The 25,776-nt window shown below is 41.9% G+C and overlaps 1 protein-coding gene across 1 annotated transcript in view; it reads left to right on the forward strand.

Moving 5' to 3' along the window:
- TPRG1 (tumor protein p63 regulated 1) overlaps positions 1-25,776 on the forward strand; it is a 217,121-nt gene that overhangs the window by 23,405 nt on the left and 167,940 nt on the right. The window lies entirely within an intron of this gene.

Genomic DNA, 25,776 nt, shown 5'->3' on the forward strand with positions numbered 1-25,776 from the left:
TCCCATGCCCTCCTTTGGCTTTCATGGGCATCATGTATGACAATAAGGCTTGGTAACTCATTTGGCATAGGAAAGGAGGGAGCAGGAGTCAAGAAAGGCTTTTGGTTTTTGGTGTGTGTAGATTAAGTCCTGAATTGACATGTAATCTTTCAAGATAGGCCGAATGAGGAAGAGTAGGTTTGAAGATTAAAAGTACGAAATTAATTTTGGACATGTTATGTTACAAGGCTTTTTAGCTTTATATTATGGATGATCATACAAACATGCTTGAGGGCAAGTACTGTGGTCTTACATGTTTAATTCCCTGTGGTAGGTAGCATCTATATACCATTTATATTTGTCGATGGATTGATTCCTTCACTCGATTTGCTGAATTTTGGAGGAAATTCTCTTACTCCTTGAATCAATGAATTCCTCTGAGAGCTGTTAATAGGCTTATTCTTTCTGTGACTGGAATTGCCTTGAGCAGTCACATACTTAACAGAAGTAGTGTGTTTCTTTGAAATTTTTTTTAATGTTTATTTTTGAGAGAGAGAGAGAGAGAGAAAAAACACGAGTGGGAGAGGGGCAGAGAGAGAGAGAGCGACAGAGGGAGACACAGAATCCAAAGCAGCTCCAGGCTCTGAGCTGTCAGCACAGAGCCTGACACGGGGCTGGAACCCACAGACCGTGAGATCATGACCTGGGCCGAAGTCAGACATTCAACCGACTGAGCCCCCCAGGCGCCCCGAGGAAGTAGTGTGTTTCAAATCACAATAACATATGTACGTTGTTGGTTCACTTCTTGGTGTCCCCTCCCCAAAATCGACATTTTCTTGAACAGTTTTAAGCAGCATGCTGTCGCTCTTTGTAAAGATATTTCTCATTAGGTAGACTGTAAAAGCCAACACCAAATGTCAAATCCAAGTTTGTTGCACAATTTGGAAGGTCAGAATGATCTCCGCAAGATGCATACCAGCAGCTAACTCAATTTTTGATTTCCCCAAATGACTTTTCTTGTGAAATCTGGTTTTCACATCTTCCCATGCTTTCCCCTAATGGCCTGCTTTTATATTAGAAAAATAACCAGGCAGATTATTTTAGAAAAGTTACTGCTCTTATGTTTCTTTGAAATCTCTTAGATTATACCTTGGTGTTTTGTGTGTGTGTGTGTGTGTGTGTGTGTGTGTGTGTGTTTTCTAGAAGAGTATTTTGCATAACATGGGTACTAAATAAGCATTTGTTGACTGGTTTACAGATATTGGTTTGAGCTGGAAGGAAATTGGGGGATTGTCTAGTCCAAGATAGATGAGAATTTGAGAATTCTAGAGAATTGAAATGTTTTGGCCAAGGTCACACAGTTGATCAGGTGCAAACCTGCTGCTATTACTAATGATGCTACTCCTTTAATTATGTGCATAACTCAACAGTTTCACAAAGCCATCATTTATCTCATCTGTGAGGTAGAAAACACAGACATAATCAACACTTTTGGTTTTTTAACAAACAAGGAGATTAAGGCCCAAGATAATCAAGTCAAACAGTTGGATTATTCATTCCACAGATTTTGATCGAGCTCCTATTATGGGCCAGGTTCTGTTCCTGTTTTGTTCTAAATAAGAAAAAGAAGAAAAAAAAAACAGGCCAAGTATCTGCCCTCCTTTTATCAGGAAGAAAAAGGAGAAAACGCTATAATAAATAATAGCTGAAATGAGGGAGCTTGCCTCCTGACTCCGATCCAGTGGTGTTTTTCTCTACATCTTGGTTAATTCATTAAAACCAATGAAATTTCTGATTGATTGACTAATTCTCTCTTACTAAGGAAAATGACCCCTTTAAAGAATTTATCCTGTGAAGAATGCAAAGCATTTTAGGCCCAGCAATAAAAAGAGGACTTCAGAGAGTTATATAATTTTATGTGCTCAAGAGAATATGGGGAAACATCAGTACATGTTCCCTTTCTCTCCAGCTTTGAGATTTATGATTGGCCTGCTACAATAATAATAACAACTGAATATTGGCACGAGAAATACATTTGATTCAGTGGGTAACATTTGACAGCCTTAACTTGTGAGATGTAGAACAGTTCTTGCAGGAAGCTCCCGCAGAATATGTAATACACAAGAAGGTATTCAGGGAACAGAAAACTAAAATCAAAGGAACCTGCTACCCAATCTGTTTCATTAAATATGAAAATTAAAATGCCTTAACAAAATGCTTTCTCTTCTTCTCTCCTCCCAACAAACAAAAGCTTTGGTAGGCAGCCTGAAATTGCTCATCAAGGAAAAAGACCAGACTGATTCTAAATAGCTTCTTTTGAATGAAGCAATTAATGCTAAAAGGAACATGTTGTCTCCTCAGCATTTGTAAGGTAAAACATTCATTGTACTTCCTGGCACTCTGTCAGCCTTTCCTTGCCCTAAGTCAGTGGAGAAAGGGTTTGCTGCTTGTGCTCTTGACCTCTGGTAATCAGGAGGATTTGGCTGATGAACTTGACAACAGTGATTCTCTTAAGGACCAGGAATGTGTCTCGGAGCTATACTCCTAGATCCCTCTTTCTCACACCCTGAGTTCCTGGCTTTGGCAGGTTCCTCAAGGCTGGCATCCTTTCATTTTACAAACTAGAGATGTTACCTTATGACTGTTAGGTTTTGAAAGGCATTAGAGTAATGAAACAGAGTATTATCTAAATTGTATCTGCTCTGGTGGTTCAGCTTTTTCAAGAACATTACCTTCCTAAAGATACTTACTGTTAATTTGCTCACTCACTAGCTCATACATTTATTTAGAACACATTAATTAGTGAGGTCCAGTGTGATGGAGACAGTATGGGGAATGTTCTGGAGTGGGGACACAGGGTAAGACATGGCGTCCATCCTCAAGGAGCGCTCAGTCCAGTGGGGAAGGGAGGCAGAGGTTCCTTATGATAACAAAAGGTGCTGGTTTAGTGGAGAAGGAGGTACAAAGTGCACTGGGATTGTGAAGGGTGGTGGGAGCTCTCTCTGCACAGTGAAGACAGCAGTGACCTCTGTAACTGAACTCTGCGGGGCTGGAGAGGTCCATGACAAGGAGGGCTTAGGTTCCTCTTGTGCAGCCCTGATATTCACCCCCCTCAAGTGGACACTTCCTTTTTTACTTGTTTCCTAGGTACATATTTCTTTTTTTTTTTTTTTTAGAACAAAGAATTTTATTTAAAAAATACAGATGAGGGGCGCCTGGGTGGCGCAGTCGGTTAAGCGTCCGACTTCAGCCAGGTCACGATCTCGCGGTCCGTGGGTTCGAGCCCCGCGTCAGGCTCTGGGCTGATGGCTCGGAGCCTGGAGCCTGTTTCCGATTCTGTGTCTCCCTCTCTCTCTGCCCCTCCCCCGTTCATGCTCTGTCTCTCTCTCTGTCCCAAAAATAAAAAATAAAAAAAATAAAAAAAATAAAAAATAAATAAAAATAAAAAAAAAATAAAAAATACAGATGAACCATGCGAATGGTCTCTATTAACTCATTTAATGCTCCAATAAATAATCCTGGTAGCAGGAGGCAACGTCCTCCCATTTTACAGATGAGGACAATATTTATCTTTGGTAAACCTTTGTTAGTGCATGGTCAGTGCTAAAAATGCTCATCATTATTTCTTCCCCATGAAACCAAACCCACCGAAGCATTTTCACATTCAGTTTGGGAAGGTCAGTAACTGGCATGAAGCAAGACAAAGGTTTGTGGAATGATGGCAGAGACTAGACCTATCTTTGTAGAGCATACTCATTTTAAAGAAATCCCAACATTTAGTTTGTTATCCTGAAAGAGAAACACACTCTCTACCAAAGTGATAATAGACCTTGGAATGAGATCCTAAGTGATTCACCTTAGTTCAGTTTAGTGGCTGGTGATCTTCAGATAGCTGCCCATACTGAATTTTCTTTATATGTTTTACTTTCCGATCTTGGATGGTAAGGTAGGTTTTATTCGTTTAATTAGTTTTGATGCAACTACATGAGGAAGTTTGCTTATACTCAACCAATAAATAGGTGTTACTGTCTTCAACATTTGCTTCAGCATAACGTGGCATAATAGAAAACCTCCGGAGTCAGTGACAGATGTGCTATAGACTGTGTACCATGGGCACATTTCTTTCCTCTCCTGGCTTCAGTTTTCTCAGGTGTGAAATGGGGTACTAATCCCAGCTGACCCCCGTCATTGTGGAGGATAAAAAAAATGACCTAATTGAAAGTGTACTGTGAACTATAAAGTGCTCTGTAAATGAAGGTGCTTAATATTCGTTGAGCCCTGGGCCCGTCAGACCATATGATCTTTTTCCAGGATTGTTTGTTTACCGTTGATTAACACCCCCCTGCAACCGGCCTGCTTTTTGAGGTCTGCAGAGGGGGGGATTGGTGAAGAAATAAAAAGCTACAGCTTTCATGTCAACGGTTCCTCTCCCACTTGAGCCTTCTTTGGACTCCCTACGAATATGTCTTCTTAATCACAGGGCTCGCAGGAAGCAGTGCCTTCCAGTCCTACTTTAGGATTCCAGAAGTTTGCAGGCCACACATTTCAGGGAAGACCGTCCCTCCTTTGCTGAATTCTTCACATCAGACCTCCCCCCGCCGACCCCAGTTAGAGATTTCATTGCCTGCTTAGGAAATGGAGCTACTGGCTTTTTAGTTTAGTTTTGTTATATTTTGTTTGATTTAAGAAAAAAAAAAAAAGCAACTGTCTTTAATGATCAGCAAAGTGCTTCTGCACGAACATCACACTGATGGCGGTCCATCTTTCTCGTCTCCTATCGGATGAACTTTCCTGACCAAGTGCAAGGTAGCCTTCTCTCTGCCAGCACTTATAGGCACTGCTGATGCCTGGAACAGAGCTCGGCTCCTTTGCCTAGTTCACGGCATCATTATAGGTAATAAAAATTCTGGAAGCAGGACTCTGCTAGCAATTTTGGTTTGGGGATGATGCATGAGACAGAGAAAAGTCCATTTTGGGCTATGAGGTGCTGACACCAGGAAACATCCTTGTTCCAGATAAAATAAGTCAATTTGACTCAGAAGATGCAGAGAGGGTAGAGCTATCCTCTTGTAAGATAGCATGACCTCCTTCTAGTGTTGAAAATATATATACTGTTCTGCTTTCTGACAGAACTTGAAGGTTATGCTTCTATCTGTAGGTGAGGGAAGCTGGTCACGGAACCAGATGACGGGCTTGACTTTTGGTTTTGCCACTTACTAACAGCATGATAATGAAGCTGATCTCTGTCTATTTACAAAATGGGGATAAAAATACCTGCCTTATCACTTCCTGGCATGTTTTGAGGATTAAGTGACAATGCACGTGCATAATGCTTTCTGGCTTTAAAGTATTTTCACATGAGAAGTGGGCAGTATGTAGTTAAGAACATACATCTCGGGGGCTGCGATTTGTCTGAATCCCATTCTGATTACTTGCTAGTTCTGTGACCTTGGACAATTTGCATAAACTTGCTGAGCATAGGTTTCCTCATCTTTCAAATGGGAATTACAGTGCCAAAGTTGCAGGGACATCAGAAGGATTAAATGATACGTGTGAAGTGCTTGGCGGAGCACCTGGCATGTGGTATGCACTCTGTTAAGTGGTTGCTAGTTATATCTTATTTGATTTCTATCGAACGCTGGAAGGAGAGAACAGCTCTTATGCGTGTGGTTTCCATTGTGAAAGGGTTGGTATCTGGTGGCCCAGAAAGATGAAGTGTGTTACTCTACTGAAATACAGAAGGAATATCTTGTAAAACAGTGCATGCAACTTAGAGATTGTGACTACTGTTGGTTAGAGTAAAACTGGATCTTCCCTTCGAAGCAGCAAATATCCTTCCTGAAAGAAAGGGACGAGGTGCCCTCCGATTTCATGTTGTTGATTCGTGGAAAGGCTACTACTCTTATTAAGGCATCCCTAGAGCCTGGGACATGTCCTACAAAAGATCTTCGCTTTTAATATTTCTGATATACCTCCAAGGTGGGGAAGAGGGAATGTGGGAGTCTCAACCAAAAGGGAAAATTAGGATGCCCACAAGAAGTTGTTCTCAGCAGCTGGAACAGCACTGGCAGCATGGGACCATGACTCAGACGTCCACTCTATCAAAAACCAGAGTCCCAGAGGGCAGAATGCTGGAAACAGAAGGGTCTCAGCAACCATCTGGGTGATTATATACGGGAATAAGCAGAAGCTATTTACCGATGGGAAAATTGTAGCTGCACCAGTTTGTGCTGTTACCAATATGCCAAGTCAGTGGTTAATCTGATTCAGGACTTGGGCCCCTTAACTCCCAATTTAGAAAGTGTCACCTTTGCTTTGGAGGCACTGTAGGAAATCTTGACATGAACATGACACAATCTTTACCCTCAAAGCCAAAAAGGAGATAAAATGCAGACACATGTGGCTGTAACCCCAGGTAACAGTCTTAGGTCTTTTCAAAGCGATGTGGAGAGTCAGAGAAAAACAAACCATACATGGTTTGGAGAATCAGGGGTGCTAACATCCCCAAAGAGGTGACCTTCAAGCAGAGCCTTGATGACCAGATGGTATGGAAAAGAATGAAGTTGATCTAATGAATGCCCTAAAACAGAAGGATGATCACTTCCTTATGAGATAGAGTCTAAATTCTTCCCTCCGCCTCAGTTTTTCATCAGGAAATAGGAAAAGGCATACTTCTCCTATGTGCTCCCCTAACATACATGAAAGCATTGTGCTCAAATTCTCCCTCTTTTTCTCTTTCATTTCCTCCCTTCTAAGAGGTGATCTGTCTTCTGTGCTGTTGGTAGTTCTGATTTCTTCCTCGTGGCTTAAAAATCTGCATAACACTTATATCACTGGGCTGCTGCAAGGGATGGGTAGTAAAAATACGCTAAAAATTTAAAAATAAATTTTGCACAATTGCAAGTCAGAAAGAGAGAAAATTCCTCTGAGTCATGCATTCCCCGTGAACTCACTTTGCCAGAATCAAACTCCTGTCATTGACTAACCTTCATGTTTCCTGGAGCATGGGCTGCTGTAGTGCTTAGGTGAACTTGCTATGCCAGGAGGTCCTCAGAGCTAAGAAAGTCAGCATCATATAAAGAGAGGTTCAAGGAAGGAAGGAAGGGATGTCATAAAGAAAGGGACAGAAAATTGGAAATTGGGTAGAAGTAGGATTGCCAGATTTAGTAAATAAAAATATAGGCTACCCAGTTGATTTGAATATTAGATAGTCAAAAATACCATTTTTAATGTGTCTCGATTATTACATGGGACATATTTATAGTAGAATTATTACTTATCTGAGATTCAGATTTAACAGGGCACTCTGTATTTTATCTGGCAACCCTAAATAAATGGGGCAGGAAAGGCCAAGGTGGCTAAATAGTAATAAAAATAATACATATTTTTTATTATTTTTTAATGTTTGTTTATTTTTTAGAGAGAGCAAGCAGAGCAGGAGAGGGGCAGAGAGAGAGGGAGACAACAGAATCTGCAGGAGGCTACAGGTCTGAGCTGTCAGTACAGAACCTGATGTGGGGCTCAATCTCATGGACCATGAGGTCATGACCTGAGTGGAAGTCAGATGCTCAACTGACTGAGCCAGCCAGGTGCCCTCCTTTTTTTTTAATTTTTAAAATAATGTATTTTTAAAGACTTTATGGTTTTAAAAGTGCCCCCAGTTTTCTTCTTTTTTTTTTATCGTGACCTCACAGTAGCAAAAGGTAGGTGCTGTTCCTTTATCAGACGTGATGAAAAGTGAGGTTCAGAGAGGTTAGGTGACTTACCTAAGGACATGCCACAGATGGTGGCAGCGTTAGCATTCAACCTCAGTTACTTTTTTTTTTTTTTTTTTTAATTTTTTTTTTCAACGTTTTTTATTTATTTTTGGGACAGAGAGAGACAGAGCATGAATGGGGGAGGGGCAGAGAGAGAGGGAGACACAGAATCGGAAACAGGCTCCAGGCTCCGAGCCATCAGCCCAGAGCCTGTCGCGGGGCTCGAACTCACGGACCGCGAGATCGTGACTTGGCTGAAGTCGGACGCTTAACCGACTGCGCCACCCAGGCGCCCCTACTTTTTTTTTTTAAAGTTTGTTTGTTTACTTAGAGAGAGAGTGTATGAGCAGGGAAGGGGCAACGAGAGAGGGAGAGAGAATCCTAAGCAGATCTATGCCATCAGCGGGGAGCCCAATGCAGAGCTCGAACTCACAAACCCTCAGATCGTTACCGGAGCCAAAGATGGATGCTTAACCAACTGAGCCACCCAGGGGCCCCTCAACCTCAGTTACTTTATAAACTTCTTATTTTGCAATAATTCTATACTTACAAAAAAGTTGCAAAAATAGTAGAGTGCCCCTGTATACCCTTCACACAACTCCTCTTCACACTAATACCTTAAATAGCCATAGAACGATAATCAAAACTAAGGAAGTAACCTTGGTACAGTGCTATTCACTAAAGTAGGACTTTATTCCTATGTCACCGCTTTTCCCACTAGTGTCCTTTTTCTTTCCCGGGATCCAGTTCTGATCCCCACATTACTGGCAGCTGTCATGTTTCTTTAGTCTCCTACCATCTGGAATCGTTCCAGTATGTCCTTGTCTTTCATGATCTTAGCGCTTTTGAAGAGTACGGACGAGTTATTTTGTAGAATGTCCTTCAGTTTCGGTTTGTCTGATGTTTTCCCATGATTATATCAAAGGCTTTGGGAAGGAAACTACAGAGGTGATAGGTCCTTCTTGGGGCATACCACGTTTATTATTATACTAACATGTTCTATTAGTGATATTAACCTTGATCACTTGGCAAAGATGACATCTGCTGGGTTTCTCTTCTGTAAATTTACTATTGTTCCTTTTGTGATTACTAAATATTTATAGAGAAGATGCTTTGAGACCATATACATATCCTGTTACTACTTAAGCTTTCACCCATCAATTTTTAGCATCTATTGGTAGATCTTGTTTGCTGCCATGACTAGTGTGTTACAGAGGTCATTTTCTAGTTTCCTCGTCTCTTCTACATGAATTAATTAGAATTCTTCTGTAGGAAAGAGTTGTAGCTTCACCCCATAATATCATTAAAGCTCAGTTTTTGTAATTCCAAGTATATTGTTCTTTTCACTAAAACACAGGTGAAGGAGAAAGGGAATGAATTTGGGGTGCTATAAAGGTATGATTGTTTCAGATGTGCAGTAGAAAGGAGGTAGGAATAATTTTGTTCATTTCACAAGTATTGATCACTTACTTCTATATAAGGAATCGTATGAGGTACGGTTAAGGAAAGAGAAATGTACACAAAATCCAAAGGAGGCTGATAAATCAAAGATTAATACTTAAGGCACTTTTTATAAAAGGGATAATGAAACCTCTCAACTGAATATCGAACTGAAAAATGGTTACATCGATGATTATGACAAGAACAAGTGTATCATAATGCAGTTATGAAGTCCTCACTGCAAGGTCAGCTCTATGTAGTGTAGAACATTCCAACAAGATGATCATGATATATGTGAAGACCCGTTGCCTTAGTTTGTAGGGCTATAAGCATTATAGCCTCTTTCTCCTGACTCAGAGAGAACCCAGCTAGAAGATAACTATTTGACTGCCTTTGGAGCCAATGATTTCTTTCTTGCCTGGAAGCATTGTGAGGCTTCAGAGATTCAAGCACGCTTCTCATTAGGAAATTGGAAATTAACTTATATATAGTATCTGGAAGATTTAAACTTCTATTTTTGGTGACCAGAACAGACCATACAGGCATAATCCCAGCACCCAAATATCATCAGAGGATTAAAGGACTAGCATGGTCAAAGTTTTCCAAACTGTAGCATATTATTTTAACTAGTAGTCAATAAAGCTGAAGGACAGCTTTACAGAGAACACTAATTATCCTTTTGTGTGGAGTGTAATGAGATCCAACAAGGAGCAAATATAGATTCTCCTTGTGTGGGTCAGTGGTTTATTCTCTTATCTCCTATCGGAGTTACCATTTGCATATTCAGGCAGAATGTGAATTGTTGAGGACACCCTTGTGAAGAAAGCTGATGTGAGGAGGGCCCAGTGTCATTACACTAATGTCATTAAAAAAAATTGTCCAACAGTAGAACTTATTTCAACTACAGCAGGCTTTTTGTTTGCATTCCTCTTCAAATGCAGACAAGCCTGAGATTCAGGTAAATAGCCTGAGTTTTAGAGATGAGGAAACAGGTTTAGTGCCATTATGCCACTTTTTGCTAACAATGGTGGATACCAGATCTTGGACCCAAATGTTCTGATTCTAGAAAGTGTATTTTTAGCCTTATGCCATGTTGCCTCTGGTCAGTGATATTATTAAAATTCCTTATGACTGTAAGTAGAGTGGTCATATGACCCACTTTGCTCAGAATGGTTTAGATTTATACTTTTTGTCACAGCATAATTATCAATAGTATGACTTTCTACTCTAAAAAAGAAAATGTCCTGTTTTGGACAAGAGAACATATGGTCACCCTATCCATAGTAAGGCTCAGAGAAATTCTAGCTAGGGATTCATTCAATCCTTAAGATTATGTTAAGGAAATCACTAATTAACTCCCTAAGTGTTAAAAACTAATTATGCCAGGGGCACCTAGATGGCTCTGTCAGAAGAGTATGCAACTCTTGATCTCAGGGTCCTGAGTTTGAGCCCCAAGTTGGGTGTAGAGATTACTTAAATAAAATTTTAAAAGGTGATTATGCCATTTAAATATACTATGATACATTTTGATTTTGGAGTAGTATGCACATATAACACACCACACACACACACACACACACACACACACACACACACACACACAGAGACATAATATTTAATGATCTGGAAGAAAGCTCAAAAAAGGCAAAATTATAACAACCTGATTCTAATTGTTGTTATATCTAGGTAATGAGGTTATAAATGATTTTCTTTAAAAAAAATGTTTCTGGATTTCCAAATAGTCTACATTGAAAATCTGAAAAATTTACAGCCAGAAATTATCTTGAACAATCTCTCATTTAGAATGAAGGGATTGCTTTTGAGAGGAGAATATAAAATTGTCACCTTGGAGAAAGTAAGACCCCATAGATAGGAGTCTAATCACATAGTAATAATTCTTCTCAGAAGTAATACAGAACTTTATATTACCAAGAACTTTCTGATCATATTTTCTCACTTAAACTTTATAAGAATGCTCACAGTCAGTAAGCTAATTCCCCATTTTTGCAGGTGAAGCAAAAATGCGGAGAATACACTGAATGAGGCAAATGTGGGATCATCGAGGTTGTCTCAGTAAAGACCCTCCACCACTGACTTTTATACTGATCCTATATTGTCTTTTAAAGCGATCAGTGAGACATTGAGCTAACAGAGGCTGATTCCTTTGCTTGTGCTGCCAGTGTTGCACGTGTTGAGCGTAAGGAGAACAGATCATAACGCTGCCACGGTGTAACACAGAAAAGGAAGAGAAGTGTTTCCTTTACTTAGGCAACCATCTAGCCAGCCATTCATTTTATTTTATTTTTTATTTTTTTAATAATAATGAATTTATTGTTTACTATATTTGTAACTGTCATGATATAAGATAATAGTCTTCATCCCCAGAAGGATTATAATTTCTACCATACCCATAGCACATTTAGATATAACATTCAACTGCATTTCCTTTTTTTTTTTAATATGAAATTTATTGTCAAATTTGTTTCCATACAACACCCAGTGCTCATCCCAACAGGTGCCCTCCTCAATACCCATCACCCACCCACCCACCCCTCCCTCCCTCCCCCCACAAACCCTCAGTTTATTCTCAGTTTTTAGGAGTCTCTTATGTTTTGGCTACCTCCCTCTCTAACCATTTTTTTTTCCTTCCCCTCCCCCATGGTCTTCTGTTAAGTTTCTCAGGATCCACATAGGAGTGAAAACTTATGGAATCTGTCCTTCTCTGTATGATTTATTTCACTTAGCATAACACTCTCCAGTTCTATACACATTGCTGCAAAAGGCCATATTTGATTCTTTCTCATTGCCACGTAGTATTCCATTGTGTATATAAACCACAATTTCTTTATCCATTCGTCAGTTGATGGACATTTAGGCTCTTTCCATAATTTAGCTATTTTTGAGAGTGAGCCAGCCATTCATTTTAATCTCCAGCCACTCAAAAGAATACTGACTATAACTCTGAGCCGCAGGTTCCAAGCCTGAATTTGTTGTGACTGTGTCTGCCGTATGATTTATGGTGACTTACTTTTTCCCAACTGGTCCTGGATTTCTCCATCTGCAGAATGAAAACTTGTAACCAGATCACCTCTATGGTTCGCTCTGGCTCTGATAGTGTGTGATTCCAGGCTTCTGAGCTTCAGAGGGAAAAAGTGAATTCCAAAGCTGTATTCCAGAAGCACCCTGTCTAACTTGGGCTCTACTTTTCTTTGCATTTGGAATGAGCCCAAAGAAAAGGTCATTTCTGCAGACATCTTGAGGTTGTGCTCCAATGTCCTCATTAAATAACAGGAACCCAGACTGGCAGGCCCAGGGGAATATTCAATCAAGGAGAAAAAGGCCAAGTCATTACCGGAACCCTATCATCAGAGCTGTAAACACAAGCATTCATTCGTGGGCTTTAACTGAAAGCATGTTCAATCATGCTCCTCTCCCTCCTTATACAGGTTCCGTTTGTCAAATGCGTGTGACCATTCCGATAAGTCACCAGGGGTGGAAAGGGAGAAAGAGAAAGAAAGAAAATTACAACCGTAAATAGACTCTGAACATAGAGAGATCAAAATAGACAGCCTCTGGCTTTACTGGATGAGTCATTGTCGCAGCCCAGACCGCAAAAACAAGCGTGGCTTCTCTACTTAGCGGCAGTCTTCCTGTCTGGAAAGGAAACACTGCTCTGATTGGAGATGTTGGCCATCTTACAGACTTCAAAGCAACTTAGGCAACTGAACGTACAAGAAGGGGAACAGGTAAAACAATTTTTCCAAGTGCTTCTTCAGAGAACTAGCTACCAACTCTGATTTGAAGATGCACAGAAATTCTGCCATTTTCGGTCAGCACTGGGTTTTGTTTTGTTTTGTCTTTCAGTACGGTGGCCTTCACTTCTGGCATATTGTACATATTTATTTTTCTTCAAATAATATAAGTTCTCTTTCTGAGACTTCGGTTCTGGGTACTGAGCTGAGCGCTGTGGGGGATGGGGAGATGAATTGACATGAGGACCATCTAATGAGGAAGTGGACAAGTACACTCATCACCGTATTGTGAAAGGAGATAATGTGCTGAGAACAGGAAAAATATAAGACCACGGGAGTGTGAAGGCACTGGCAGTGGACCTTCGTGAATGGTCTGCTAGATTGAAAGACTGGTGTGAAGAAGACGTATGTGTGTATTCAGGATTTAGCAGCGAGTGCAGGTTGAGCTTCGTGCGTAGCATATAGTAAGGGAATAGAAGACCTCAAGCTTGAGAGACAGATTGGGACCAGAGCTGGAAGGGGTTTGAATTCCAAGATGAAATTTAGGGCCTTGTGCTGTATGCCGTGGGGATGGGGAGGGGAAGAAGTGGGGACACTGTAGGAAGATAACACTGTCAACTGCAGGGAAGAAAAGATGGAGAAGTGAGATACAGGAAGATCAGTTAGGGACTCTTGACACAGTTCAGGAAGGAAAAAAATCATGAGCCCTGTTGGCATAATAAGAAATATATATTTGTCTTTGTCCCTGGTTCTTGGCATGGGACTCTTAGAACCCTTGTAATTTCTTGAGTGATAGGGGTGATAAGAGCATGTTTTGATCTTCTAACACAGAGCTCCTATAAATCCCTTATAATTTCCTGAGTGATAGGTTATCTTTTTTTTCTAATGAGATGACTGGTGGCCAGGGGTCCCTTGATAGCTTCGGTGTGGGGGCTTGCCCCTGGAAAGACCGAGATGTGATTAGAGGGCTGAAACTTTCAGTCCCATCTCCCAACTTCTGGAGAGGAGCAGGTAGGGATAGCTGGAGCTTGAGCTGACCACCAATGGCCAATGTGTTAATCAACCATGGCAATGTAGTAAAACCTCCACAAGCCCCTAAACATGGGGTTCAGTAAGCTTCTGGGTTGATGAACACTTAGAGGTCTGGGGAGGTAGCATGTATATCCAGATGGCATGCAAGTTCCATGCTGCTTCCCCTATACATCTCTTCCACTTGGTTTTTCCTGATTTATATCCTTTATAATAAGTCTGTAATACTGAAACGTTCTCCTGAGTTCTTTGAGATATTCTAGCAAATTATCATACCAAGGAGAGGGCTGTGGGAACCCCTGAATTTATAGCTAGTTATTCAGAAGTACAGGCATTAAGATTGGCATCTGAAGTGGGGACAGTCTTGTGGAAATGAGTTCTTAACCTGTGGGACCTGCCCTAACTCTGGGTCATTAGTGCCAGACAGCTGGAGAATCAGTTGGTGTGGGAACCCTCCTACACACATTTGGTGTCAGAAGTGTTGTGAGTAAAACCAGCTCATTGCTCCCCACCTAGGTCATTCCCTCTGGGGTAGAAAGGAGCTCTATAGGAAACAGTGGAATGAATATGTCCGAACTTCTAATTCAGTCAGTGAGGATATCAATATAAAAATGTTCACCATCATAGTGTGCATTAAATCATTGAACTAAGGGGTCAGGAAGACTCAGCTGTGGCCAACTCAGTTTGACACAAACAAAGGAAGATTGCCCATGATAGGAATATGGGGCAGATAGTTTTACCTGGCCTACTGACACTGTAGGCTTTATTTGCTGGTTGGAGTTCTGAATACTACATATTCAACCATATTTTCTTTCCAGCCTATGATTTCATTCGTGCCATGGTATCAGCTCTCAGTCTCTAGAAGGCAGTGGTGCTTGGATGAAAGAGAACCCACCTAACCGCTGGTTTGGCCTTGCTGTCTTTCTGACCTTGGGTAAATCATCTGATCTCTCTTGGCCTTGGTTTCCCATCTGCAAAATAGGCATGTTGTGTTATTCAGTGCCCAGGTCCCCTTGTAGCTCCAATAGTTTAGAATGTATATCTAGATAAGTAGTCTCCATTACTAATGTTATCTCTCACAAAACAAACTCATATCATTGAACCTTCCTGATAACTTGGGATAAGCTGTACAGGTATCGTTATTTAAATGTATTTTATCAATGTGTAGATAAAGGCATAGAGACACATGGAAGGTAGGTTAGTTTCACAAGGACATGCTGTGACTTAATGATGTGGTCAAAACTAGAACCCTGGCTACCTGACTCCCAGCCCAGTGCTCTCTTTGTTCTCCCAGGCTGCGCTGATCCCTAGAAAAGGTCAGTGAAGTACACTGCAAGGAACATGCTCAGCTTCCATGATTGTTCTTGAAATATCCTGTATTTCTAGTGTTTCTCCTCAGTGATAACCAGGCCAAAAGAAAGGGGACCATTTTACCAGAGTCACTAAAAAGTTTTACTTGTGAAAGACCTTTCTTTAAAAACCACTTCCTGTGGGTACTTGGGTGGCTCAGTGTGTTAAGCGTCCGACTCTTGATATCAGCTCAGGTCATGATCTCACAGTTCATGAGTTCAAGCCCCGCATCAGGCTCTGTGCTGACAGCATGGATCCTGCTTGGGATTCTTTCTCTCCTTTTCTGTGCCCCCCCACCTGCTTGTGCTCTCTCTCAAAATAAATACATGTAAAACACACACACACACACACACACACACACACACACACACAGAAAAACCACTTCTAGCATGTGACCCTTGTTCTTAGGGTTATGAGTTTGAGCCCCATCTTGGGTGTAGAGGTTAGTTAAAAATAAAATCTTTGAAGTGCCTGGGTGGCTCAGTCAGTTAAATGTCTGACCTCAGGTCACGATCTCACGATCTGTGAGTTTGAGCCCTGTGTGGGGCTCTGTGCTGACAGCTCGGAGCCTGGAGCCTGCTTCGAATTCTGTGTCTCCCTATCTCTCTGCCCTTCCCCTGCTAGCGCTCAGACTATCTCACAAAAATAAACATTAAGAAAAAATTTAAAGTAAAACAAATAGGGGTGCCTGGGTGGCTCAGTTAAGCATCTGACATCGGCTCAGGTCATGATCTCATAGTTTGTGAGTTTGAGCCCTGCATAGAGCTCTGTGCTGACAGCTCAGAGACTGGAGCCTGCTTCAGACTCTGTGTCCCCACCTCTCTCTGTCCTTCCCTCACCTGCCTCTCAAAAAATGAACAAATGTTAAATTAAAAAAAAAATAAATTAAAAAATAAAATCATTAAATAACAAACAAAACAGAACAAAACACTTCCTTTCACTGGGATTTGTGCACGTGTCAAGCTTCTTTTCGCAGTCATTACTTCTGTGACCCACTATAAGAGGTTACACACTTGGATGTGGTCTGCAGGCAGAGGCTGGACCATCTGCAAGATGCAGTGTGGGTCCCTGTAAGCCGTAAAATCATACTAGTTCTGGGCCAACAGGACTTTGGAGTTCATTCAATCCAATGCCCTGTCCAGGGGTAGATATTTTGTAAAATGGTTCTAATGGTTGTTCGGCAACTTCTTAAATGACTACATCACTTCTGTAACCTAGACCTGTATTGTCCTCCATCTGGGAACATCTTCATGTGATTGTTTATGGTCAGCTCACATTCAATGTGACTGAAGCCAAACCTATGTTATCTTCCCCGAAATACTTCTCTTTTCTTCTCAAAGCCCATTGCCTTCCATTCGGTCCAACAAGTTAAAACTGGTCCTTTCAAGTCCATTCCTCTTCTGCATTTATTAAAGTCCTGATAATGTTCCCTCTGCAATCTCTGTTTCACATATCCCACTTTGAACTCCCTTCCACTGTCCCTTTTCAGGACCTCTGCCATATTTCCCAGGACTATCCATGTAACTTCTTCACTGATTTCTCAGAGGATTTGATAGGTAAATATGCATTTTACATTTCTAAGTGCGAATAAAGGATGCATTTCCCAAACTTATTAACCATGGACTTTTGTTTCCAGGGTACGTACATTCTGGGCAATGCTAGTCTAGTCATTCCAGATGAATTATAGTCCCTTACCATCGTCACATCTGTCCACCCCTCTTTGTCTCTGCACTTGTTATTTCCATTTCTTAGAATGCCCTTCTTCCTGACTCTTGCCATCTGGGGAAATCCTACGCATGTTTCATGGTCCAATTCAAATGTCTCCTATTCTCTGAAGCTGCCTTTGATCTGATGTCCCAGGATAACCCCTGAGCTCTCTGAGGATTCTGTACTTGAATCTATTATAATATTTAAATTGTATTCTGGTTGTGTGTATTTGTGTCTATCTCCCAATACATTATAAACTCCTTAAAGGCTGGGAACTATATTTTATTCATCTTTCTGTCACAAGACTAGAATGATGATTTTGTTCTCTTTTACTTCCTTCACCAATGGTTGAGCAACTTAAGGTTGATGCTTCATGAACTTGATGCAATAAACAAGCTTACAAGTCTAGTATAGTGGTCTCTAACCTCTTTGCCTCCCCTATTACTACCTGGCTCTAAATGGGAACCAGTGGGGATTATGCTGGGTTTAGAAAGCAAGATAGGGCAAGTATGTTGGCAATTACAGTACAAGATCCGTATGGGGGAGGATATCTGAGGAAGGAGAGCCACTGCTGGAGAACAGATATTAGGGATGATTCCTAAAGCTTCCGTATCAATATCCTACCTTTACTGAGCACATACTCTGTGCAAGGCATTGTGGTAGGAGCTGGGGGACACCTGATTCCCTCCAGGAACTAATAGTAGCTGGATTGCTAAAGACTCCTGGGTCCCCTGAACAAAACCAACTCTGCTAGCTGCACTACAAAGAGATACTTATTTTAAAGATGTAGGGGTATCAGAATCAAAGGGCAAGGAAATAGCTAGGTCTGGAACGGAGCTGGAACCAGGGGATGAAGAGCCACAGAGAATTCAGGAAGTATTTCTACTTTTGCTCTTGTTGTTTTGTTTTTTGTTTTTGTTTTTGTTTTGTGTGTGTGGGTAGGGGGGTTTGTTTTACTCCTCTTTCTTGACATAGGCCAGTGTTCTTAGCGTCTCTAGCAACGTATGGTTCAGAAAGCTGTGTTAAGGATGTGACTAGCACTGACTATCACATTAGCTGAGTTACCTTAGACACATAATTTCCCGAAGTCTCTTATCTATGGGATGGGAGATTTGACTTAAATTTGGCTTAAATGTCAGCCATGATGGTCTGTTTTGACAAATTCTGCCTTAAGTCATTTTTCAGATTTAGCCTGATTGTAAATAAATACAAAAAATATTAGAAAATAGTGACTCTTTGGGAAAATTCTTATCCAACTCTAGATGCCAGTGTTCTTGGCCAGCCAATAAAACTTGTTGTGTTATAACAAGTGAGCATAAGGTTCCTATCTTACTAGTAACTCTTTTCTACCTAGAAACATTCTGATGGCCTCTAACCTACACTGCCTTCTCCTTTCTTCCTCTCTGTTAAGACAGCAGTTGCCTCTCTGCCCTGCCTCCCATTTGAATTGCAACCCTGGGCCACACAAATGGTATTATGTATATGTGAAATATATTTGCCATGCGATCTCCAATATCTTAAAATAGTAAGTAATTCTTCAGTTTGGGGACAGTCCATGCATACCTTATTTGGTCTTCACGACAGTCAGTCACTCACTCAACAATCTTTATCGAAGGTCGACAATATACCATGTGCTGGGATAGGGGTAGGGATACGGTTGAACAAAAGGGACATAATCCCTGCTGATTGTCTAGAGGGACAGAGTTCATATATTTTTCCCTATTTTAGAGACAAAGAGACTAGGGTGAAATGATTTATCCCAGAAATGTAGTAAAGCGAGGACCTACCAGGAATTTCCATTCCCAATCCAAGCCTCTAATCTGGCCACCATTCCGCCTCGCTGAATATCCCTGAGCACTCTCTAGGAGTTAACCGAGAAATAGCTAATGCCAATGAGAATGTCGGAGTGGCCAATAGAGAAGCCCAAAGTATCAAATTAAAAAAAATAAGAAAATCTCATTCTGAAAATCTCAAAGAAGGGGGGAGGGAACAGATACCAAACCAAAACCATGAACAGAATGACAGTAGTCGCCACTGGAAAACAAACATTGAAATGGTTTGTTGCCTCAAAGACAAAACCCTGCATGGTGTCCTTAAGTTACACAAGAAGCGTTTGCTGTGAGCTTCCAGGTCCCAGTGTGAACAGAAGTCCACGTTTGTTGACGCAGCCCTGATTGGCTGGCTGAGCTGGACAGAGAAGGCGACAGGCCACGGCTTTGCTTCTTGCCTTTTGAAGGGTGATCACCAGGAGTCCTAGTGAGATGGCAAGGGGGGTGGGGTGAGCAGGGAGAAGGAGGAGACCTGCATTAATGGGTGCTCTTCTATGCTCACAACACATTACACCTGGTTTTCTCAGGCCAGCACCCCTACCTTCACAAGTTTGTAAGTATCAGGTGCATGCTTTGGTTGGTAGATGCCTAAGAAGGAGAATGTGACCTTTTTTTTTTTTTTTCCCCTGAGGTATAATAAGCGGTCTTCTAAGGTTAAGCAGGCACTTGTGTTTGCCCCTGTGTCCCTCCATCTTTAAACTGGGAGATACAGCCTCGGGGCACCTAATCCCAAGGATACTTGATGAAAATAGAGGCAAAAGACAAAAGGGCACTTTCTCAGACTTGTTTATTGAATAGTAAGGGTTTGAAGAAGACAGGGTTCCTGCCTCAAGAGGAGGGAGATGTATATAGGCCATAATTCCACTATAATTGAATAAGGAGCATGTATAAGTTTGTGAAAGCTCAAAGGAGAGAGTGGTTACTTGCATCTGGGTGGTGCTTCAGAGCTGGACCCTGAAGTAGGAGTCTGCTCGGGAGACAAGTGCAGTTGTAGCTGAGGGGCAGGGGCAAAAATCGCCACGTATGCAATGGCTTGGAGGTATGAAAGTGTTCAGGGAATGTCTGAGGAGATGCTGTGTTTCTGGTAACAACATACTTTACGTAGTGAGTTAAAATAGATGATTGTTTGGATTTTAAGGTAGGCTGGCTACTTTAACAACCAGCCAATGAACCGCCGGGGTTTCAGATGGTAGGCTTCATTCGTTATTCACTTCGTAGTCCAGTGCAGGTTGGAGGGAGTTCTGCTTCAGGGACCCACATGCCTTCCATGCATGGCTCTGTCCTCTCTCAGGCCCTGTCTTTGCCACTCAACTGGTGAATGGAGACAGAGACTGAGTGTGGGTCACAGATGCGCAGGTAGTTGACAGGTAAGGCTGGGAGGTTGCGGACCGCACTCCCACTCGTGTTTCTTTGGCCAGAACCGGGCTAGATGGCCACACTTAACCACAAAGGGTTCCGGGGATTAGAAGCTAAGGGGAGAGCAGATATTGTCAAGGAGAACAGTCTCTACCACAGTTGTGTGAAGAACTGGGGGATGGAAACAAGAAGGGCACTGTGCCTACCTGACTTGACTTGCTGAAAGCCTCCAGCTTCCCCAGGGGGAAACCATGTGATAAAGGAGCCAGGGTGGGCTGTAGGCGAGAGGTACCCTGTGGCCAGACCCTTCAGAAGAAAGGAGATGGATACGATTCTAACTCAAAGGTGCTTATATCTGGATGAAATAATTCTGTTCCAGCCCTGAGAAAATGGACAAGAAATCATTTCAGCTCAGCCCTTAAAATGAGAACAAAAAGAAACCCAGCCAAGAAGATAACTTACAGCCCCAACATTTATAGAGAACTATGTGCTCACTGCACTCGGCTGATTTTCACACTAATCTCGGGTGAAGGACCTGGTCGAGAATTATCATTCCCATTTGAGAAGTGGAGAAGACGATGCCCAGAGAAGTTAAATGACTTACCTGGGGTTGCACAGTAAGGGGGAGACAGACCTGCAACTCAGCCCCTATCGGGTTCTTTCCACAGCCGCATAGATCTTCCTCTGCATGGGGCAGATGCTGACCACACTTTGGGAAGCTGACCCAGATCGAGTCCTCGACATGGGGCCAGGATCCTGGGGACATTCTCCTCTCAGCTGCCCTTCTGTCTGCCTGAATTTTGGAATCAGTGAACCAACTCTTCGTTCGGAGAGCACGTACATGTTAGCTGTCAAACAGCGCATGCAGTCTCTGACAACCCTAATATCACTGTTTGTATTATCAGACAATTACCAGCCGAGCTCGTATTCATAATTTGACTAACAACTCGCGACAATGATTATTTTTCCTTTCCTGGCAAAACAAATATAGCAGCATTTTCTTTTCAGCATCAGCGCTGATGCTCCTTGGCATTCTATCAGCTGAAGGATTTTTTTTTTCAAAAAAAAAAAAATGTTAGTTGTACTCCCCCACATCTCGCTAACTTTACAGTCCCCCGTGGCATCTGTGTGCAGTGAACTGAGCTGTTGAGACTAAATGTAATTTGCAATCAAGCTTCTGTTAACATGGAAATGTACCGGCTGGTCTGCTGCAATATGGGTTCTCATTCTGTCTAGCATATGGTTGCATTAAATCCAGTCTCCAGAATGTCTCTTGTTACCACATTGTCAATCCGTGCAGAGCAGAGAACCCTAAAAAACCACTAAAGGAACATATTTTTGGAATTGGCTCTTCTATTGGATCTTGACAAGAGCTGTCCAAAGACATACTTGGTTACTTGAAATGAGCTAGCCCTGTCAGATCTATGCACACATATACACAGAAACACACAGTAAACTTGAAACCCAGTTAGATGCTCCGTGGCCGCAAGCATAGGAATTACATTGGAGGACAAAGGGAAAGGAGAAGGTGAAGGACTCAGCTCCATTAGTTCCATTTGAGATGGCTTGTTGATTGTTTTCTTGATATCTCAATGTTCATAGAGTCCCAGAATATCAGATTTGCATGGGACTTTAGTAGTCTTTGCAGTTAAAAACACAGGCTCTAGGGTTGGATAGACCATGGCTTGAGTCCTGATGTCACCCTTAGCTTGGTGACCTGGCACACACTCTTCAGCTTTGTGTGCCTCAGTCTGTGCATCAGTGAAATGGAAGGTAATAAGAGTACCCTCACAATTTAGGAGGTCGTGGGGGAATTAAATGCCTCGGCACAGTACCTGACTCAATCAGTGTTGGCCATTACCATTCATTACTTCTTTCCACCTCTCTCCGTTCCCAAATCAGATGCTTAAATATCCCCCACCGCGCAGCCCTCATTGTTCTCTTATTCTGGTCTTGTACCTGTCCAGGGTCTGAGATGTCAGTCCCTGCCGTGGCAGCCCATTGTCTTTGAACAGCTCTGTTACACAGTTTTTCCTTATTCTAAAAATAAACCAACCCCCACCTTGAGACTTTCTTCTACGACATACACAACAAGTCTAACTGGGTGGTTGCCCTCAGGTCATTGGAGAGGTTATCCTGTACCCTACAAGCACTTTATATTCTCGTTCAACTCCTCGTTCTGACCGCTTCCTTGTCCATTGTGGCATGGAGCCCCCTTAATAGCTTGGCCCTGTCCTTGGGCTTCGTGTGGTATGGACATACCCAAGCACAGTGTTTGCACAGGGCATGGTACCAGCCTGTTCCTACCTGGAAATGAGTGACAGTTTGCCAGACTACATCAAGATTTACAGAATAGGCCTCTCCTTGGAAAATTCACCAGTGGCACTTTTTGACAAATCATGCAATACTGTAAATTCAACAGGGGGAGGAACTTCATGCCTACAGTGCTCTGCCTCATTTTGTGGAGGAAAAAAAAAATTTTTTTTCAAGGAAGTTAATGCCCTTGTTATGCATCTATTCTGTATATCTGAAGTTTTATAGGTTTTATTGGATGTGCTCCAAGTAGGAAACACATGCACAGAAGGTGTATGAGATACCAGAGTGCTGGGACATAATATTCTTCCAACATTTGAAGAGTACTTTGGATGGTCATGAGAAAATATGAAAAGAGATTTTATTCATTCATTCTCTTAAAAACCATTTGTGTGCTAGACACAGTGTTAGGCACCTGGGATATAATGGGAAACAATCCTTTCCTGCCATAAAAGGCTGGCAGACAGATGGACACTAATTAAAATACAGGGTGATAAGATCTATTATACTGCCAAATACAGGATGTTCTGGGGGCTGCCTCACCCAGATTTGATTAGCTCAAAAATACAGAGGTGCCAATAAGTAATTGTGTTACTATGGAATAAGTGTTACATTTAAAGATTTTACAACGTGCTCTAAGAATTTTGAGGGAAGAATTTGTTCAACAAATATTGATTGAGTACCAGTATGTGCTGGAATCTTCAATGAAGAACAAAACAGCCCTTGAAATTTATCCGTTATAGTCTTGAGCATTTGTGTGTGTGTGTACTTTAGATGAGTACATACAAATAAATATCATTTGTTTCCTACTTAAAAGCTGAGATAAGTGTTATGAAGGAAGAGAAGAGGATTCTAGTAGAAAATTAGATGATGCCCTGATTTAGATGTGGGTGAGGTATCAAGGAATGCTTCTTTAAGTTGTGTTGGAGACCTGAGAAATGACTAGGGATATGAACGAGAGAGACAATATTGCCAAGATCCGTAAGAGGGAATGAGTTTAGAGTCTGAAAATTGGGAGAAATGGAGCCATAAGAAGGGCTTCACCGCCCACATGGCCCTACAAAGGACAGTTGGCCGTGTCCAGAGGGAAAGACGAAGCCTCCCAGGCAGAAGGGACCACCCACACAAAGGGATGGGTACCCAAGAAGACATACTAGGCTTAGAGAATCTCCATCCATGCTCCTTGTGTGTGGATGAGAAGTTTGGGACATGGCCAGAAATGGAGAGGGAAGTTGGGATATGTCATAAATGGCTTCATCAACTATGTCAAGGATTGATGCCATCTGGAGGTACCAGGGAAACGCTGAGAATGTTCTAAATTGTCTTTTTATTTGGTATATCTATCTCCCTAAATTGTTTGTAAGCTTTGCAAGGACAGTGGTGGCTTGCCTTTTGTACCTCTGTGCCCCACCCCCTACCTCCATGCTCAATTATTGTTGGTTAAATTAAATTCCATCTTCTTTTTGCCAATTTTTTTCCCAGCTCTGATTTGTGATCTGTGGTGGCTTCCACTTTGAGATTCTCTGTACCTCATAGTGACATGGTGCTAAGGTCCCTCGAATGGCTTCTGAAAACCCTAGAGGATCTAACTTCAACCCCCTGCAGTGCTTACGGCCTGCTCCTGCATTCTGATGGGAAGGTTTCACTCAAAGATGTGAGAGATGAATCACACCATGACACAGGTATTTTCAGCTGCCAGTTGGCCGTCCCTTATTGAGATCACAGAATCCGAGGCTTGTTAGACTGTTTAGCCCAGCGCTCGGGCTCAGTGGAGAAACTCATTAGCTCCATTTAATTAGAGAAACCAAACACTTGCAAACCTACTTTAATGTCAGTCCACTTCCCACCATCTCATTAATGTATTTAAAAAAAATTTTTTTTTGCACCTTTAATGTGGTGATGATTTTCTTAATTTCTTTAGCATCAGAACTCCGTAGATTTAAGCTATTTAGCTAGAGAACAAGTAGAACAATTATACAAGTGGTAGCCACACTTCTTTGAACCAATACCTCTTGGTGACATTTAATATGAGATATTTAGACTTCATCTTCTATGTACAGGACAGACAAGGGCAGTTGTCCAGCTGTAGTCCTATAACGCTGCAATTAATAAGGCCATCTATTTTTTTAGATAGCATCCTACAGCTTTCAAAAGCTTTTACATCAATCTGTTGATTCTCGTAAAATGCCGAAATGAAGCGGGGCATGTGGTACCATCTCCATTTGACAGATGAAAATACTGGGGCTCGGAGCAGTTCAAGGACTTCTCAGGAATGATAGCTCTGGGCTGTCCGTCCCTTGCCTCCCCTTAGAGTGGTGGAGGAGCTGGCATAAAGACCCAGATTTCACGCCCAACTGGCTGGAGATACTGTTCTGTCAGTACCAGAAAATGGGGATGATTGGTTCTCTGCAGAAGATCATACATTTCATTTGGGATGTGCTGAGTTTAGCTGATGAGAGAGAACCTGGTGCTGGATGAATATCTGTATGGCTTCATCTCTCAGCTGCTCTGAAGCTGCATCAGCGCTGTCTTCTCTACCTACCTGGTGGAGGTCAGCGTTCTTCTGAAGTCAGAAACATTTCAAGTTTGCCCGAGTCCACATTTAGGAAGCAGACTTTTAGTCCATCCTAAATGTGTTCTGGTAATCCAGTGCTTTTCTATTCGGGTCTTCTATTCAAGGTGACTCCAATGCAGATTTAGGTGTAGGTGACGTTGAGTTGATAATGTGCTTTTATATTCTTTACCATAGTTGATGCTCACAGCTCTCCTGTGAGATGCAGCTTCTTGTGTTTGTTACATCAGTTAGGAAATGGGGTTCTGTGAAGGTGTGACATTTATTCAATGGCAAACATCTAATAGGAGGACATCAGAGACTTAACCTTAGACCTCTGTGTCCAACATCATGGCTTATTCCATTGCTTCCAGGCAGCCCCATATCCCTTCTGCTTTTCTCTTGTCTTACACCTCTCTGTGGCTTTCCCAATCTCCTGTAGGAATCTTCAGGAATTCTTCCCATAGTCTTCTGACCAGATCTGTTTTCTATAAAGGTTCTCATGTCAATCATACATGTTTTTTTTTTTAATTTTTTTTTTCAACGTTTTTTATTTATTTTTGGGACAGAGAGAGACAGAGCATGAACGGGGGAGGGGCAGAGAGAGAGGGAGACACAGAATTGGAAACAGGCTCCAGGCTCCGAGCCATCGGCCCAGAGCCTGACGCGGGGCTCGAACTCACGGACCGCGAGATCGTGACCTGGCTGAAGTC

Source organism: Neofelis nebulosa, chromosome 5 (genome assembly GCF_028018385.1).
Source record: "Neofelis nebulosa isolate mNeoNeb1 chromosome 5, mNeoNeb1.pri, whole genome shotgun sequence".
Taxonomy (NCBI): Eukaryota; Metazoa; Chordata; class Mammalia; order Carnivora; family Felidae; genus Neofelis; species Neofelis nebulosa.